At 33.5% G+C, this 17424-nt stretch overlaps 1 pseudogene across 1 annotated transcript in view; it reads left to right on the top strand.

Annotated features, from left to right (window-relative positions):
* LOC143233418 (SPARC-related modular calcium-binding protein 1-like) overlaps window positions 1-14236 on the top strand; it is a 91893-nt pseudogene extending 77657 nt beyond the window's left edge. Inside the window, exons 10-13 of the transcript XR_013018130.1 lie at window positions 2205-2298; window positions 5669-5741; window positions 8589-8778; window positions 10685-14236. The product of XR_013018130.1 is annotated as an SPARC-related modular calcium-binding protein 1-like (transcript). The remainder of the gene's footprint in view (window positions 1-2204; window positions 2299-5668; window positions 5742-8588; window positions 8779-10684) is intronic.
* Window positions 14237-17424: the final 3188 nt, after the last annotated feature.

The following is a 17424-nucleotide window of genomic DNA, read 5'->3' as shown; positions in this document are numbered from 1 at the left end:
GGGCTATCTGCTCATAATAAAGTGCCAGTATATAGCTTCTAATTAAACATATAATAAAGTGCCAGTAGTTAGCTTCTAATTAAACGTATAATAATGTGCCAGTAGTTAGCTTCTAATTAAACGTACAATAAAGTGCCAGTAGTTAGCTTCTAATTAAACGTATAATAAAGTGTCAGTAGTTAGCTTCTAATTAGACGTATAATAAAGTAATAGTAGTTAGCTTCCGTTAAAATTTGCATATTAACTTATACTGATAGCTTCCGTTGAAACTTACAATAAGTTATTAGCTTCTACCTTCCGTTAAAACTTACAAGTTATTAGCCTCTGCTGATAGCTTCCGTTAAAACTTACAATAAGTTATTAGCTTCAACTGATAGTTTCCGTTAAAACTTATAATAAGTCATTAACTTTTACTGATAGTTTCCGTTGAAAGCTACAATAAGTTATTAACTTCTGTTGATATGGGCTTGTGATTATTGTTACAAAAATTTCAGTTATTTTTAATGATAATATTTCTAGAAACCGTTTGAAGATTTTGAAAATTGTAAGAATATAAAGTAACACGTTTAAATATCTCAACCCGATTTTGTGCTTGTTGTTTGATAACTTCTAAACTTTAATGAAAGGCTTAGATTTGTACATTGTTATCACTGTACGTTACAAAGATCACCACTATTTGAGGCTTAGTTATATTTTGATTTATACGTTTCCCTGGCTTTTAAGATTAGTTTTTTTAGGCGAAATTTTGTATCCAATGACCCCAGAAAATAAGTGTTTTACTTGTTTCTCGCAGTACCCTGCTGATATAGCGGTAAGTCTATGAATTTACAACGCTAAAATCATGGATTCGATTCCCGTCGGTGGACTCAGCAAATAGCCCGATGAGGCTTTGCTATTACAAAACAGACACACACACACACTTGTTTGTCGAGTGATCTAGTCATTGCGTAAAGACAGCTAAAGGTTTACATCAAATTTTTACCTCTGGGCGTGTTTCAGTATAATGGTAATATTTAAATAAAATCATTAAAAACAAAACGGGCACTTACCGCACGGGTGAATCACAAATTACAACCAGAGGGGCACTCAGTAGAGCGCATACATCAGCTACACAGCGTCAATCATTTTCGACCCGAAAAAAAATGAAAAACTGTCTTTATATACGTCGTTATCAATGGACACCAACCACTTTAGGCCTGGCATGGCCAAGCGTGTTGAGGCGTGCGACTCGTAATCTGAGGGTCGCGGGTTCGCATCCCCGTCGCGCTAAACATGCTCGCCCTCTCAGCCGTGGGGGTGTATAATGTTACGGTCAATCCCACTATTCGTTGGTAAAAGAGTAGCCCAAGAGTTGGTGGTGGGTGGTGATGACTAGCTGCCTTCCCTCTAGTCTTACACTACTAAATTAGGGACGGCTAGCACAGATAGCCCTCGAGTAGCTTTGTGCGAAATTCCCAAACAAACAAACAAACAAAATCTGGTTATTTTGACTGAGTTATAGAACAAAAATAGTGTGAAAAATCAGTCCCTATGTTAACTGATAGAAATGATTAGTTCTTGGAATTTCAAATCACTACAAGTTAACGAAATAAAAAAATCCCTAAGTTGGTTCACATTTCAAACTATCGTCCAAATTAATTCAGTTGTTTTTGAGAAATATTGCTTAGAAACGGGGACAGAGAATGTGGTATTTCTTCGGTATTCACACAAAGCTACACAAGGGACACCTCTCCTAGATGTCCCTAATTTTTAACTGATAGACCAAAGAGAAGGCTTTTAGTCAGCACCGCCAACATTAGGACTAATATAATCGAATACTGGGATTTTGCTGTTACTCTTGTAACACACCCAAGACCTGATATTGTGAAACGCAATTTTATTTTAATTCTACAGTAACTGGACTCGATACACAGTCCAACATGTTAACCACTGGGTCACGTCTTGATTTTTATTTGATTTTCATTCTACACTAACTGGACTCGATACACAATCCAACATGCTAACCACTGGGTCACGTCTGGACTTTTGTTTTATTTCCAGCCTTTAAACAGTATTTCAAAGTTGCACATTTTTTCAGCCTGTAAAGTAATTTAATTTTTATTACGAGTTTCGGTTTCATCAGTACGTTTACAGCTGCAACATAAGATGTTGAGATGTTCACTTATTACTTTTAACTTACTTCTCCACTTCTCTCTTTTGTTTAGGTTGTAGAATACATAATAAGCACATCTTCCTCAACGAATTCCTTGAGTATTTAGGCAATGAAATGACGATCTCGACTCGAAATATATCTTCCAGGTAAGTTTTTTAAATTAATAAATATATAAAGAAACTACACGTTTTTTTCTTACATTTTTAGAACTAACATTTTGATCAGAGCTTAAATGATTGATTATTTATGATCTTATCAGTATTATCTTACAGGAATATTATAGACTAGAAAGTTTTGAAATGTCTAGGTGTTGGCAAAGGTATTTCCATATGCATATAGTTGTGTTTCTGTGTAAGTGTACGACATTGAGTAAGAATGCAAAGTGATATACAGACTCAGCATGGCCAGGTGGTTAAAGTGCTCAACTCGTAATCTGAGGGTCTCGGGTTCGAATCCCCGTCACACCAAGCATGCTCGCCCTTTCAGTCATGGGGTCGTTGTATTGTGCGGTCAATCTCACTATTCGTTAGTAAGAGTAGTCCAAAAGATGGCAGTAGGTGGTGATGACTAGCTGCCTTCCCTACAGTCACACACTGCTAAATTAGGGACAGCTAGTGCAGATAGCCCTTGTGTAGCTTTGCGTGAAATTTAAAAACAAACCAAACAAAATGATATGTATCTTATATATATATATATATATATATATATCTGAGAAATCACTCTGATAATTTGAACCCAAATCATGGAACACACGAACTAAACAATTAGATCTAACAACCCTTAGGGTCTAGCATAACCATACCAATTTAGAAAAGTTGACCGGAGTGAGGGTCATCCAACAACGGCACGCATCGCTTATTGTTGCAGATACTATCAATCGAAGAACTGGAATAGTAATCACATTTGCTGAAACTGCGAAGTGTTCAGTGGTGTGATATATCGCCATTAAAACGTTGGGAAGACAGCACGTGATGCTAGCTAGCCTTTGGCCACATTAGGCCTTTTACCGTTTTATACTAGGTAATTAACAATTCTTAATTGAAAAAGGGGTCGTCAAAAAAGTACAGAAACAAATTGAATCAAAATGCAAAGGTTATATTTTCAAGACTGCAACTAGGAACTATAAAAAAAAGTATGTAAACATAGGCTGGAAATAATGTCTATACTTTTTTTTAAGCTACAAATCCCCATCTACAGTACTCGTCTATTTTATTGGAGTCAAAACAGGGATTTGTTGTTTGAGAAAATAATTTAGACTATTTTTTCTAGTCTGGTTTGTTTACTTTTTGTTAGAATTCTTAGTTGTAGACTTAAAAATATAATCTCTGTGTTTTGATTTAATTTGTTTCTGTACATTTTGGACGATCCCTATTCTGTTTTTTAAATTAACAATTTTTAATTATCTTGTTTCTTAAGTTTTTATGCCAATTTATGGAGAAGTAATTGTAAGTTACATACAAGTATTACATTCAGTGTAATGTTACATGTTTTTCAACAGTTTACTACTGCATTATCCTTTTCCAATCCAACCATTATTTACAGAGCCAAGTGTTTTTTTTGTGTGTGTGTGTTTTGTGTTTTTGAATTTTGCACAAAGCTACTCGAGGGCTATCTGCGCTAGCCGTCTCTAATACAGCAATATATAGTGAAGGCAGCTAGTCATTACCACCCACCGCCAACTCTTGGGCTACTTTTTACCAATGAATAGTGGGATTGACCGTCACATTATAACGCCCCCACGGCTGAAAAGGTGAGCATGTTTGGTGCGACGGGGACTTACCCCCAACCCTCGGATTACGAGTCGAACGCCTTAACATGCTTGGCCTTGCCAGGCCATGTTTTTGAGCTGGAGGTTTCACAAGCTTCGAGTACAAAGGAAGCAACTCACAATAACATTGGATATATTATGTATTTATAGCCACGTAAATAAACTTTAAATGGAAAATAACCAACTTTTTAAATAGGTCATGGGCATTCTCAGTGTTTCATATAGTATTTCTTTCCAGGTTTCTGTGCAAAAAACCCAGCCGATTTAGCTATAGGTTTGTGAAAGAAAAATATAAATACCAATAACAATAAAACGAACTTACCAGTTTAGCAAAGTAGGAAAATCAATAGAAAAATATGTCATGGTAATCGTCTACTGTTAGAAAATTCGCTCAAAATTGTCGCAGAAAACCACGTAGAGACAAAATACAATAGTGAACTCTGAAAATCATGAATTCTTAACGTAGAGGTTTCCAATTAATGCGATTTAAGTTGCACAAATTCTCTTTCAGTTAATGCACGGAAGAAAGTAGAAAATTTTAGAGAGCGGAAATCTTGACTTTCAAAAATCAACTTAAAAATAGTCCTACAACCTTCGCAGGAGTTTACTTAGTAGCTGTGCACAGATTATGTGTAGAAAGCTTAACCGTTTTTGCTGTAGATTTTGGTGCTTGAATATCTTCAAAGAAAAATTTAGCTAGTAACTATGAAAAACTGATAAGATATCTCCTTCTCTTTCAAGAATGGGCACAAAGATAGCCCTGTGATCTGCGAAGGAGTTCTTTTTTTAAGTAGGTTTACCCGGGTTTTTCTGTAGGCTTGCGAAACAGGAATAATACAAATGATAATAATTATAGGAAGAACAAATTTATAAGTTTTGAATATTGTCTAACAATCGGAAAAAAATCAACCTTTTTGTTATTATCAATATTTAGTCTTAGTCTTGAGTGTTGTTTCAAGAACAAATATGCTTTTTAAGATGGCTTTTTCTGCCCTTATGCTCTATTAGAATTTTTGTGAAATTCCTGGACGAAGTTTATTATGATCCACTATTCTGGTTCACGACATTGCACTTTTTACATACGTAGGTGATACTACAATAGACAACCAGAAGTCAAACTGGTGTAAATTTGTTTGTTTGTTTTTTGAATTTCGCACAAAGCTACTCGATTGCTATCTGTGCTAGCCGTCCCTAATTTAGTATAGTAAGACTAGAGGGTAGGCAGCTAGTCATCACCACCCACCGCCTACTCTTGGGCTACTCTTTTACCAACGAATAGGGGGATTGACCGTCACATTATAACGCCCCCACGGCCGAAAGGGCGAGCATGTTTGGCGCGACGGGGATGCGAACCCGCGACCCTCAGATTACGAGTCGCACGCCTCAACACGCTTGACCATGCCGGGCCATAACTAGTGTAAAAATAATGTAAATAAACAAAAACAAAGATTGTTAATCTGAAAACTTAAACGAAGAAATGAATCATAACTCACCTGTAAGGTTGGAAGTATAAAGATAGTTTGGTTAGTTTCACAAACTGACAACAATAACTGTTTTTTTTCTAAATATGACACGTATTTTAGAAACTAAAAATGAAATCTCTAAAAAAATTTGAAATTTTATAATTTTTGTGATACAATTTTCTTCATGAAATCTCAACAAGATAAATTTCAATACCGTTTTATTAACGTCACTTGAACACATATTAAGAGGTCTCAGCTAACGGATTTTATTGGCTCTTATTTTAGCACCGCAGAGAAACCGACAAATGAACAGGCTGCTCGATGGAAGTTTAAAGATCTCGACTTAAATAATAACGAGGTAGGTGCATGTTACCAAGATAGGGCGTTAGTAATAATCGCAGGCTCGTCAACTTATCGAAAGAGTTTTTTTTTGTTGTAAAAGTAGGATTAGTACTGAAGGTTATAAGACAGTAAAATTTTAATCGTGTTTTGCTTCTCGAACATTCTGATATTTTAACCAAGATATATGTGAATTATGGTATGAAAACAGGGGTGCAATAACTTAGAGATAAGTATATATAAAGGGCGTTTTAGAGAATGACTTGTCTCTTATCTTCAAGTTATGATAACGGTGGAAAGGCTCTTGGGCAGGGACGTGTGGGAGACAAAAGATGGATCTGAAATTTTACTTTAATGAATTTAGCAAGAATAAGTTAGCACGATTTTCATCAGAAATTGCATTTTAAATTTTAGTAACTCTGACACCATATGGAATACTTCAATTAACGTTTAAAATTTATAATATTATTTATGCTTCCTATAATTAACAAAATTATCAAATTCTGGCGTGTACATCCTATAATTAACAAAATTATCAAACTCTAGCATTTACATTCTATAAATAACTAAATTATCAGTCTTTAGCACTTACATCCTACAATTAACTAAATGAACAATCTCTAACACTTACATCCTATAATTAACTAAATTATCGATCTCTGACACTTACATACTATAATTAACTAAATTATCGATCTCTGACACTTACATCTTATAATTAACTAAATTATCGATCTCTAACACTTACATCTTATAATTAACTAAATTAACAGTCTCTAACACTTACATCCTATAATTAACTAAATTATCAATCTATATCACTTACATTCTCTGATTAATTAAATTATCAATCTCTAACACTTACATCCTATAATTAACTAAATTATCAATCTTTAGCAATCACGTCTTATAATTAATTAAATTATCAACCTATAGCACTTACGTCCTATTTAATGATCTATCAATTCTATTTATAATTCTAATGTCTTTTAATTACATTCTTGTGAGCCAACAATTTTTTTTAAATATAGTGTTGAATGAAAGAGTTAGAAAATTTTGTGAAAAATAACAAAAATTGTGCAATAACCTCAGTAACCTGGTTAAAAAGGTAAACACAGTAACAAAACTGTGCAATAACCTCAGTAACCTGGCTAAAAAGGTAGACACAGTAACAAAACTGTGCAATAACCTCAGTAACCTGGCTAAAAAGGTAGACACAGATTTTAGGTTTAATCCAAATCACATTCTATTGGATAAAAAAAGGGAATCTTGTATAGTGTTTGGAATGTTTCATCAGTTTTTAAGACCTCGAGTTTTAGTATATTATTGGAATAATTTGAAAAAATCAAATAAGTGCGGAAGACTCTAATTAATCCACTTACTTCTATCATTTCAAGAAATAATGCCTTCTAAAACATCCCTTGTGTTGAGATTTCATTTCTAGTACAAGTTTTTTTTTTTACTTCATTGGTAATGACCTTCTTCGGTCATCTTTCCGTCAGTTCCTAGCAAAGTGCCAACGCTCTCAAACTGGAGGAAAAGGAAAAAAAGCGAAAGGCGGACTGTCTCTCAGTTTGCCAGAAGGTTCTTACCAGTCTTATTTCCCACCACTCACCGAGAGTGGATTTTCAGTTACGACAGACGATACTTGCGTTCTAGCTCTGCACCGCTAGACGCGGGAGAGGAACCGCGGCAATACCAAACATTATTGTTTTTAACTGAAAGTTAAAACTGTTAGTAATGTAAGTTGATAGTTTAGCGATGGTCATTATTTAACTAGTGATAAAAGTTGAAGACTTCTGATGTCTAGATAAGTTTTATTAAAACTAGCACCTCGTTTTTCAGGAAACTTGTAACAAGTTGTAAGAATAAGTACAATTGGAAGTTGTTGAAAATCGCCTCTAGGAGAAAGCAGACATTTTATTATCAAGTTGTTGAAAGTCACCGCTAGGTGAAAGCATACATTTTATTATCAAGTTGTTGAAAGTCGCCGCTAGGTGAAAGCAGACATTTTATTATCAAGTTGTTGAAAGTCGCCGCTAGGTGAAAGCAGACATTTTATTATCAAGTTGTTGAAAGTCGCCGCTAGGTGAAAGCAGACATTTTATTATCAAGTTGTTGAAAGTCACCGCTAGGTGAAAACAGACATTTTATTATCAAGTTGTTGAAAGTCGCCGCTAGGTGAAAGCAGACATTTTATTTCAAGCATTTCAAATGATTAGTATATTATGAAGCTTATATTTTCTTGTTTTGCGAGCTATAATAAGAGAAGTATGTTCATTTAATATTGTAATATGTAATACGGTGACTGTACTTAGAATACTTCAATTGTATAATGTTCGAAACTATACTGATATCTGTGTTTTTACTTCCTTCTGATGTCTGTTTAAAGTGAACATAATATAATCTTAGCTACTGAGAATTAATTGCTTTATGTTTTACACTGAAACTTATCGTCACATAAGCATTAATTCATTTAAGTAAAAGTTAAATTATTTTTAGCAATGAATAATCTTTATAGAAAAAAAACAAACTTTTAACACCTGTATGGACGATTGGATTTATATTTCAGTTGCAAAGTAGAATATGTATGAATATTTATTACGGACTTCTAAAAATTAATTATGTCCCATAATTATTCTATTTTTTTGGTTTTTTTAGTATTTACAAATGATTGTTTTCACAAGAATAATATAGTTATTAAGTTAATATGGACGTGTTGTGGATCTGCATTTATAAGTAATTAAATATATATAGCCTGATGTAAATCTCTCACATACTAATAACTAGGTGGCGACATTCCAACTTATCTTTTGGTATGAGTTTAATACTTCTTATAGCTGTAACCGATATTTCAACCAATCAGGTCTTAGAACGAAGAGGTAAGGAATGGAAGACTTTTCGACGTTCGTGGAAGCATTTTAGAAAGTCTAAGAGAAGTCGGAAACGACTGAAGAAGTGTTGGAGAAACTTACTTTGGTACTGCGACAAAATAGGGAACAACGACAATAACGTGAACTTACGAGAATGGTTACAGTGTATCGAAGTAGAAAGAGGTTAGTGGTTGAAAATTACCATTTGTCGCATTTTCTCAATGAATAGTTTTAGTGCAAATGAAGATAGTACAATCTTTGATATGTAGACTACATTGGTGGTTAGCGTTTTAGGTTGCGGATCGAAGGCTCCAGGGTTCGAGGTGTAATGCTTCTTCACATTTTCAGCTGTGGGCACTTTATAAATGTCACAATAAATCCTGCTCTTAGATTTTAAAAGTCGGATAAACACTTGTAGCGGCCTGTGCTGATGTTTAGCTGTCTCCTCTCTGGAAATTTATTCAAAATTACAGATGACTACATCTGATCCGTAGTTGTTTCTGACCTGACCGCTCAGCTCACGCACGCATAAGGTCGACAATTCTAGGTATCAACCACACAGGCCTGCAATGATTTTTGTTTTTCATGTTATACAATATTTCCCGTACGTTGAATAGGAAAATGATATCCGTTTTTCTCCATCACGTACAGATTTTCCACAAAATGTCATATGTATTTTTTTATATGAGGTCACATTTCATTATGTTCAAATTATTGACGGTCACCGCGTATAGATTTCTCTAGAGCAATCGGTAAGACTCACGTCGCTAGTACATAAACGATTTGCAAGTCGCATGACGTGTCATTTATGTGTGGTATTCATTTGTGTGTGAATTTTGACATTATATATTTCTTTTCAATATTGTTTATTCGTCGCTATGGCAACAAGAACTAGTATAAATGACACAAACATATTGTGTTAAATTTGTTGCACATTTGGTCTAAATAAGATTGTTTTTTTTTCATGATAAGTAAAAAAAATTCTTACATGATAAAAAAAGTTTTTCTTCGAAACATGCGAAACTGTGTGAAATGTTCGTTATTAAAAAACGAAACAACTTTAACGAAGCTTAAATTCGCAGCCCTGTTACTCTCATCCGTTATTTACAATTTTATGGTTAAATAGATTTAACTGTAACTAGTGTAAATGCCTTCAAGCCAAAACATAAACTTGTTTATAAATACAATAATTTCTTCTATTAGTTGGACTTATTTAAACATTATGGAAAATTATAAAAAACAGCATGTAAAGACATAAATGAAAGCTAGGTATCACAGATTTCCAGCTTAGAATTGAAAATGTATTTGTAATTGAAATATTAATATATAGATAGATTTTAGGGAAATTAAATAATTACATTTAAATGAAGTTAAATAAGTAAACAAAATCATGAAGGACTGCGTTAGTAACAGTAAATCCCAACCTCTGATTAATTATATTATAACCATAATTTTAAGCCAAAACAAAACACATTAAAATTAAACAAAATTCGCTGCATTTGAAAAAAAAAAAAGCTCACAGGGTACAAGCTACAACGTGGGATTGTGAAATATATCTTAGGGTCTCAGAGTTTACTGAGTAAGTAGGACCCACATTGCTGTGGGGTACACCTTCTATTAGTCTTAACCTCCAATTTGTTTGTTTCTATTTCTGTGTCTATTTCTTATGTAAGACTAGCGAATTGGAGGTTAGGACTGATAGACAGTGTATCCCCACTGCAATGTGGATCCTATTTCTGTAGTCACCTCCAAAACCTAGGATATATTTTATAATCACACGTTGTAGCTTTTACCCTATGTTATTTTTTTAAATGCAGCATGTTTTGTTTAATTTTAATGTGCTTTGTTTTGACTTAAATATTATGGTTGTAATATATTTAGATAGATATTCACAGTGAGCAAGAATCATTTTTACACGAAATGATTGGTTAAATTATGTCCGAAATATAAATTGTAACAGCAGATATGAATGTTTTAAACTGTCAAAAATCTTTTTTGTACATATTTTAAATGTTTCCGTTTATTTATGTGAGTACTAGGAATATCCGTTGAACTGTTTTAAGTGGGTGTAATTTGTGATTTTTGGCAGTCCGGATAAAGACACCTGGTGATGCTGTGAAAGGAAAAAACCCTTTTAAAAGAATATTGAAGCCGCTTCAAGCACGTTAGTCAGACATTGTTAACGTTCGTCTGTCAAGTGAGTCTGAAACGACGTAATGGCTAGCCGCCATCTGGACTGACAACCTTGATTTCCAGCAAGTTAAGTCATTAAAATGTTTAGATAATGTCAAATACTTGTCATACTGTGAATGGCTTATGACAGTAACGACTAGTTAATGTGTCAATCACATCGTGTTTTTCTTCTATCAGTTCTGAGGCTAGTCTTCGGAGATCGGGTACACGTTGTCATCTGCTGTATTGTTGCGCCATCTATTGTTCAAAGGAAATATAATATTTAGTAAATATAAAGCGCCTCAACAAGTATTTCACACAATTTTAAATGGTGTCGTCTTTGAGTGAACGCGTGGTATGTGGTAATATATGTGTGTGATAAAGAGTGAAAACAATATGTCTGACAAGGACCGTGGTTACAAGTACAGAGGCGTAAAATACAATAAAACGTATTAAGAATTACGTTTTCTTGCTTCTTATTGCTGCAAAAAATTCAAATGTATTCGAAATTGTACTCGATGTTTTTCACAGCATTTAAGCCTAGGGTTTAAATGAAGTGTTAAGATAGAATGCGTAACAAACCATTTTTATTTAAAAAAGTTAATAGAAAAAATCTAATTACTGTACACTATGTATTTTGTTTCATTTTATAGTATTCACATTTTATAATACTCATTTAATTATTCTAGGGCTAAAAAAAAAAAAACACATCACACTACACTCCAAAATTAGAAAATAAACCAATTTCACAAGGTAAAGCACAAAACGTTGCACCGTTTCGTATCTGACGACAGATTATTTAGTGGTTTTTCTTTAGCAGCCCTACTCGAAATAAGAATTTTTAGTAATTTAACATTACTTTTCTAAAAAGATATGCTAATATTTTTTATGTTTTACGTATCATTTTTTAAGAAATTTCCTTCAAGTGTTATCTGCAAATTACAACACAAGGAATTATTATGAAAAAAATTATATGTATCACGTATTCTTTAAAAAAAATGAATTTGAATATGCTGGTTTTTACAAAGACGAGCTGTTTGTAATATATACATATTCAATAGGATAAGTTCAAAATACGAGGAAATGATCCATAGAATTTTCATATAAAACGTTTTGCTTTGTAGTTATTGAAGAAAAAAAGTATTTTTAGGTTTATTAAATTAATAATTATACATCTTTAATAGCTTATCTCTGTTTTCACTTCTTAAATATTTTTACTATATCTACAGTTTCAAATAAAGCACTCGGTGTTAACTTTATGTTATTTACAAAAGTTTCTCTTATTTTCTTGTCCAAATCTGATCTCTCAGTGCCTTCAGCATACTGATAAAGACAGTTGTAAAAACGTTTCCCCAAAAAAATGTTTTTCTCCTATTTCAAAACTATAAAGATGCATATGATATCGTTTTGTATTATTATCAATTGTGATGAAAATTCCCAAACAATAATAAGGAGTAGTAATGGGACCCGGCATGGCCAAGTGGTTAAGGCACTCGACTCGTAATCTGAGGGTCGCTGGTTCGAATCCCCGTCATACCAAACATGCTCGTCCTTTCAGCCGTAGGGCCATTATAATGTACGGTCAATCCCACTGCTAATTTAGGGACGGTTAGCGCAGTATAGCCCTCGTGTGGCTTCGCGCAAAATTCAAAATAAACTAAACCAGTAATAATGGTCATAATATTGACGCACGAGTCGTTGATTTTGGGCCATTTGGTTCTGTCGTGGAGAACACATGCTGTGTTTACTTAACAAGTTAGCACTGAAATATCCTCTGCCTTTGTTTAACAATTTGCACACTACAAGCTAGCTGTGATAAATTTGTTATCCTTTAATTTGTAAACGACTAAGGAGAAACTAATGCAAGAGGACAGTAAGCCATGTGGAGTACTGAAGAGTTTTCAAAGGACATTTCGTGTACAACATCATGACTCTTATAAATATGTCTTCTGTAGGAGAGCGGATATAGGGACATCTTACAAAACCCCTCTACGGTTGATAAGATTTCTTAGTATTTTGGAAATTAAAAGAAATACGTTTAATATTTGTTTGGTGTCTTAAAATGTCTTTTTTTTTCACATAATTCATATTTTTAATTTCTGGCCTTTGTCCTTCACAAAAATTCCGTAATTCAGTTTAAGAGTTGTACAAATAATAAGAAACATTCGATCGTAGTTTAATATACGAATCCAGTTTCTGAACTGTAGAAGTACTGATAGCGTTCTTATGAGGTTTAACAGGGTGTTAAGCACTATTTTCTACATTAACTATCGATACAGTACTTGTCCCTCGCTGGTACAGCAGTAAGTCTATGGATTTACAACTCTAATATCAGGGGTTCTGTTCCCCTCGGTGGGCACAGCAGATAGTCCAATGTGGCTTTGCTATAAGAAAAACACAAACAATAAATTACTTGTCCCTCGCTGGTACAGCAGTAAGTCTACGGATTTACAACTCTAATATCAGGGGTTCTGTTCCCCTCGGTAAGCACAGCAGATAGTCCAATGTAGATTACAAGGTTTCCAGTTCTACGAATCACTCGCACAAACGCAACAGAAATACTGGAATTCGTAGGCAAATTCAGTCAAGAACTGGTGGGTTTTTCTGTGTATTTTATGTAACAAATGACTATTTACACTAAATGTTAACACTAACTTAATATTATTCAATGGGTAATCTAAAGATTAGAAAGGTAAATCAGGTAAGCTGATTCATTCGAATGATAACGAAACAACGACACTTCAAAACATGTTACTAAATCACATTTCTTTACTAACACACACTTTGACTTGCTTTCCTTGTCACACAGAACATGATTGTATCACATGAAAACAAATGTTTTAAAGAAAAATTATTCAGCCATTTTAAAATTCGGGCACCGAGTTTCTCTCGTCAGTTTACACATACAAAATATAGAAGGGTATAAATAAGTTGTGAAAAACCAAACTAAAGTAAGCTAGAAACTATTAAGTTCTAGGTATAAATACCAACAAATAGTAGGATTGATCGCAACATCATAACGCCCCCACGGCTAAAAGAGCGAGCATGTGTGGTGTGACGGGGATTCGAACCCGCGACCCTCAGATTAAGAGTTGAGTGCTCTAACCATCTGGCTATCGTGGACACTAGGTGTCGCTATTCACCTATTTGAAGAATTTTTTAAAGCGTGCTTTCAGTTTTTTTTTTTGTTTATGTATCACAAAATATAACTTGAAAGAGTGAATAATTATTTGAATATTAATTTTTGAATGTTTTTCAAATGATTTATCAAACCGACAACTATGACTTTCAACAAATTGTATCTTACTATTGTATTTGAATTATTGACAAGGCCTATTGACCTGCTTTAAGTATACTTATGAACGTAATTTTAAGTAGACTCTAACCGAAGTTTTTAACAAAAGTTTTGTATATAGATAAATATTATTGAAATATCTGATCCAGTGTTCAAATAAACAATTTCAGAATATATAATCTCAGTGACTGTGTCAGAAGATCTGGGTTTAAGTTGTTTTTTTTAAATTCTATATCATATAATGTCGTGTTTTGGGGGTAAGGCTACAGTTTTATCTTATACCAATGTTTAAGTCGACGTAGTTCTTTAAGTCTTAAACATATGTTAATAATGTTAGAAATATTGAGATTTCTTAGTGATTTAGTTTTTCTGCCGTCACGTAAAAGCTGATAAAATAAACATTTACAATCAAGATTGTTTATACAGTAATTACTGTACGTGTCTTTCGCCGTGTGATCATTCCATTACTTTTAAATTACACAGCGATCAGCTCTGATGCATCTTTTCTAATCAAACGTAAAATACAACAAGTAATATTCATTTTCCAAAGCGTGATAAACTGCAGTGAACGTCAGTTGACTGATTAAGGAGACACGTGTAATCTACAACACTAGTTCTCGAACCGTGTTCCACCATGTTTCATCTGAGAGTCTGTAACACGATGTTTAGATTTAGCGTCTTGATTAATTAAAGATTGTTAGGGAAGATTTGTTTTTGTTTGTCTGTTTTTTTTTAAATTTCGCGCAAAGCTAATGAGTGCTATCTGCGCTAGTCGTCCCTAATTTAGCAATGTAAGACTACAGGGAAGGTAGCTAGTCATTACTACCCACCGCCAACTCTTGGGCTACTCTTTCACCAACGAATAGGGGTTGACCGTCACATTATAACGCCCCCGCGGTTAAAAGGGCAAGCATGTTTGGTATGACGGGGATTCGAACACGCGACTCTCGTATTAGGAGTCGAGTGCCTTAACCACTTGGTCATGCCGAGTCTTCAAATTTAATAAACCCACTGATGTTATATATTTAAAAAGTAACAATGATAAAGAAAGATTTGGACCCCATTTATTCTGCTTAAAATGTTAACATAAAACTCTTAAATTATATATAGTTCCACCATAACTGAATGTTTAACATCAACAGTGGATTAAAATTCACACAGTTTTCTTTCTTCATACAAATATATTTTAGTAGACAATGATAATAATAATACAATTCATAATAACTGTTAGTACAAATAATGATCTATATACAAAAGCGTTACAAACAAAGAGACATTATTGATTCTTCTAACTGGTCTAAAACTGAATATTTTATCGATGGTTCACGATGAGCGAATTAATTTTGAGTTGATATCGGCACAGTTCACTCAACGGGTAGCTAGCTAGCTCTTCATTGATCATACGTGAGTTTTTCACCGCTGAAGTTATCTAATGTTTTCGTAGAAATACTGATGTCCAATGTTAAAACGCTGAATTGAAACAGTTTGTAATGTTCGAAAGTTATTAACGTTGCTGGTTAAATATCTGTAGTTTCCCGATTAATAAGTGTTACTGACAGTTATAGCTTCTGAGGTTTATAGTGTACCAACTATAGCAAACAAATAATATATATTGTCTTCCCCACGTGTTGCACTATTTATAGTGTACCAACTATAGGAAATAAACAATATATACTTTCTCCCCACGTGTTGCACTATTTATAGTACAAATGTGTACCAACTATAGCAAACCAACAATATATACTCTCTTCCCACGTATTGCACTATTTGTAGTATACCAACTATGGCAAACCAACAATATATACTGTCTTTCCACGTGTTGCAATGGCTACATTTTATAATCGTTGGGCGAGGTCCTTGAAATTTCAGCTGACAACAATACTGATAGTCACTAGTTTTTACATACATGTGTGATTGGTTCTTACATTGGAGAATCTTCAACATATTTATTGAATAGGCGGGATTTTGCAATACACATTTAACAGTATAAGTTACATGCATTTCAATATATATATGTATATTTAAGTAAAACAAACATCAATATTAAAGTAAGTATATAGCAGTAAATGTTTTAAGACCCACGGTCGCGATAAACTTGCTCAAATTTAGAGAAAAAACATCAGAGCTGAAGAACTGATTGGAAGCGTCAGACTACGTAATCACCAGTACAATATAAACAAACTTTCTTCTGATTGAGACAACATAATCATAATTTAAATCTGTAAAATGTCTTGACAGGAACATAAACATAGAAAGAAAGAAGACTGTGTCGTGTGTAGATGCTGCTTACCTTTGGATTCATGCTCGAATAAAACATATCATAGTAACTGAAAATGAAGAAATGATGTTGACAGTAGAGAAGGAAGAGTAATAAGAAGAACAAGTGACCTCAGAGGTCATAATATAATTATATTAGAAGGTGTATGATACTGATCATGGAGAATATGGGAACGATGAAACCTCTAAAACCATTACTGCTACATACAGCTGTATCTTTGTTCATACTTCATGGATTACAAATCTGAAAAAAATATTTTGAATGGTTGAGTCAAGCAGTTTATTTCTACCAATCAGAGTTTTGTGGGACATAATATTTCAAAATTTAGAGCGACGCCAAGAGGGGTCTTAACTATCATAATACTGTGCAAGGAATCCTTTTGAAAACGGAAAATAACTTTAAAACTGAAGAAAATTAGCCAAAGATTAAACCCTCTAAAATTGAATTTTATGAAATATAGATAAAAGTTTGCAGTTACGAATGTTTTTATAATACAAAAGGACCACCCCAGTATTTAATATTATCATTTATTTCCAACAGCATGTTATCTGATGCCAGGGTTAACAAACATGAAACCCACGTTGTTATGTTACGTCATTGGCAACAATATATTACCTGATGGTGAGGTTAAAAAAACCTAAGTTTGTTTGTTTTCGTCGCTTGAATTCCTATTGTGTTTTGCTTCTGACATTTTCGTTGTGGTGATTAATTTTTAACAGTATTTTTGAATATTTGTTTTTCAATAAAGATGTCAGCTATGTTTTGTAATTGATTATTTAAGGTTCTTTGTAGCACGAGACACTGCCGAAATATCTTTAAAATGTACTATTTGCAATAACCATCAAAATTCATGAAGACCCTAAACAATAGAACAGTTACCAGAATAACCAACAGTCTTCAAATGAGAGTCAGGTATCAGTTAATAACAGAATTTTCCTAATTATAATACGCGTACAGCTTGTTACTAATTTTAGAAATGTAGTACGGACTAATTCAGAGACAAGTTTAAAAAAACAACCATTATCGAACAAATTTCACAGGCGAAACATCTGAAACTTAATTACAGACAATTAATAGATAAATA

This window comes from Tachypleus tridentatus, chromosome 1 (genome assembly GCF_004210375.1).
Source record: "Tachypleus tridentatus isolate NWPU-2018 chromosome 1, ASM421037v1, whole genome shotgun sequence".
Taxonomy (NCBI): domain Eukaryota; kingdom Metazoa; phylum Arthropoda; class Merostomata; order Xiphosura; family Limulidae; genus Tachypleus; species Tachypleus tridentatus.
This window is presented reverse-complemented; position numbering and strand designations above follow the sequence as displayed.